Genomic DNA, 3,432 nt, shown 5'->3' on the forward strand with positions numbered 1-3,432 from the left:
GACACTGGTCCTAGTCAGTTTCAGTGGAGCACGTCACAAAGAAACAGCTAGTGCCCCATGAATCGAAGCCACTGCCTCCCACATCACTCTTTCAACCATGGATTTAACCTTTTTAATCTGTTTAACTCCCTACGCCTGAAGCTCTGGGAATTAAAATACCAAGACAAATTTAAGAGTCATTGATGGATATCATTAACCTTCTTAAATAATTGGGGAATACCTGAATTAAGGAAAATAAAGGAAATATAAGTTAATTTTGAGAATTTTGCAATAATTTACTTAATGATATTCTTGCACAACCGATAATCTGCAGGTTTAGGGAGTGGACTTTCTTACAGTTAACATAGGTCAAACAATTTACAGGAGCCTCAATGCATTTACATTGAAATAATTTGGAAATTTGGAAAAAATACAGAAGTTATGCTTCTTTAACAATCATTCGGAGATGGGAGAATTTGATTCTGCAAACAAGGGTAAAATAAATAGCAATTTAAAAACAAGTGCAGGAGCTAATAATATTAATGCAATGGAAATGTATCACTTACAAGTAATTGGCCTGCTGTGCTTTCATTGCATGTTTAAATTGTGAAGAAGCGAGTGAAGGAACTATTTAGATAATTGCTTATCTTTACAAATACAAATGCACTTGTAATACATTATAAATGATGCCCCTTTATATTTGATATCTATGGTAATAGGAATGGTTAGCATTAAATGCCTAATTTAGGTGGCTCCCCACCCTATCCACAAGTGGAATAAATTGTGGAGACTATGCTACTGCTGAGCCAAGCTGATATTAGCAATAGTTATCTATGTTAATCATTTGCTGCTGACACAAAAACTGCCCACAAATGCAATTCAGTATTTAACTCTCCGTATAAAGTTGAAACATCAAATTTTATTACCAATAGTAGATGAATGATTTGAAGAAAGCAATTCAGCCACTGAATCAGGCAACAGTTGTGAAAATATTTACCCTTGTTTTTACCATTTATAATGTCCTTTGCACTCACTCCAAGTTATCAATTATTATTATACACTTCTAACTGCAGTAGTTTCTTATATTCAGAGACTGTAGAAATGCCCAACTCCCCCAGTCTTTCTGGCAAATACAGTTGAGGCAATTCGCAACCCAAAGCTAAGAATCAGGATATCACCACAGGAATGATTCTCCTTTCCCATTTAGGAAGGCAACTGCATGGATCATTGACTCTGCATCCCTGTACTGCTACAGTGCAGCTTGTCGGTGCACCATTGCTCTGTAGAGCTCTGCTGCTTATCAAATGGCCATGACCTGCAGGAATGTTTGTTCTTTAATTTGATGGGATTGCCTTTGCACATTATATTTCTGCATTTTATCTATAATTTATATCTGTTGAGATTTGCCAATACAAACCAAACTTAACTTAAATGGCTAAAAGATAAACACAAGATACTGCGGATGCTGGAAATCTGAAATAAAAACTGAAAATGCTGGAAAATCTCAGCAGGCTTGGCAGCATCTGTGGCAGCTCTGAAGAAGGGTCATTCAGTCTCGAAACATTAACTCTGTTTCTCACCACTCAACATTGACTCCAGGCACTAGGAACTCTCTTGGCATCTGGTTAAATATGGGGAAGGAAACCTCCTGCTGATTACCATCTACCTCCCTCCCTCCCTCAGCTGATGAATCATGCTCCTCCAAGTTGAACAATGTTTGGAAGAAAAACTGAAGATGGCAAGGGAACAGAATATACTCTGGGTGGGAGACTTCAAAGTCCATCACCAATTGTGGCTTGGTACCACCACTACTGATGATGCTAGCTGAGTCATAATGGACATAACTGCCAAACTACACCTGTGGCAGGTGATGAGAGAACCAACACAATGGAAATCCTATTAGATGTCATTCTCACTCATCTACCTATTGCAGATGTATCTGTCCATAACCATGTTGGTAGGATTGACCACTACACAGCCCTTGTGGAGACAAAGGCTGAGATTTTGAGTGCCCATCAGCGTCAGGCGTGTTTGGTGATAGAAGCAGCCAATATGGCATGATCGGTTTCACGATGGCATGAAACCAGTTTGCGATCGTCTGCTCAGCCCATTGATGGTAGGTCACGTTTCCCACCATTGGACTTCGGGAGCCTCATTGTAATACATCAGCATATCATTATAAGGCCAGCCTGCCGGGCTCATCCTGCCCCCGCTGGATCGCCTGTCCACATCGGCAGGAAAACAGGCCAACATGTTTCACAACAGTACCTAAGCGATGTGCACCTGGCAAGCTGCACTTCGCTCAGGACTTCTAGGTTTGTTTGCCTACCTTGCTTCGGTCAGCACTTGCAGTCATCAGCGCCAGGCTTCACAGACAGCACCACATCGCTTTTAGGGGAGCTCACGGTAGATATCTACCTACCAGATCAACCATGTGGGTGGCTTTTCAGTGGCTGCAGGGCAAGGTCTTGTTTGGGGACAGGGGAGAAGTGGCCTCAGGCAAGGGAAGAGGCTGCAGGATGAGAGCTATACAGGGAAAGGACGGTATCTCAGGGGGTATGGGGGGGGCGGGGGTGGTGGTGGAGGGGGGGCACATGTCGATCTGTGCAAGTGGCCTCAAAATGGTGAGGGCTGAGGATGCAGTCTCCAGAGGAGATGAGGCCAGATGGACATGTGAAGGTATGTGTGTGAGGATGGTGGTGATGTCCCTTGAGCTGGCAGTGAGTGAGATGTGTGATGGGCTTGAGTGTGTGAGTTTAGATTGATTAGATGGTTGCTGTGTCCTGTCTGCATGGATGAGAATTGAATACAAAAATACAAAAGTAGGGAGGTTATGCTTCAGTAAGATAGGGCACTAGTGTGATCACATTTGGAGTGCTATGTACAATATTGGTCACCTTATTTATGAAGCATGTAAATGCATTGGAAGCAGTTCAGGCAAGGTTTACCAGACTAATACCTGGAATGGGTGGGTTGTCATATGAGGAAAAGTTGTGCAGGTTGGCTTGTATCCACTGGAATTTGGAAGAGTAAGAGGCGACTTGATTGAAACATATAAGATCCTGAGGGGTCTTGGCAGGGTGGATGTGGAGGAGATGTTTCCTCTTATGGGAGAATCTAGAACTAGGAATCGCTGTTTAAAAATAAGGGGTTGCCCATTTAAAACAGAGATGAGGTTATTTTTTTTTACTCAGAGGGGCATGAGTCTTTGAAACACTTTTCCTGAAAAGGTGGTGGATGCAGAGTCTTTGAATGAACCGCTATTACAACGATTTTGCAACTTATATTTATTTCAAGATGCATGCCCTGAATTCAGAAGTAATAATTTCATCAAGACTTTAGAAAGTTTTTATTTTAAAACTAAAACTAAATTATTTATTACAAAAGAAGAGATTTCAAGCACATACATAGGTCTACAAATTACTACTATAATAGCTCCTAAAATCCCTAATT

The sequence above is a fragment of the Cetorhinus maximus genome, chromosome 2, assembly GCF_964194155.1.
Source record: "Cetorhinus maximus chromosome 2, sCetMax3.hap1.1, whole genome shotgun sequence".
NCBI classification, from domain to species: domain Eukaryota; kingdom Metazoa; phylum Chordata; class Chondrichthyes; order Lamniformes; family Cetorhinidae; genus Cetorhinus; species Cetorhinus maximus.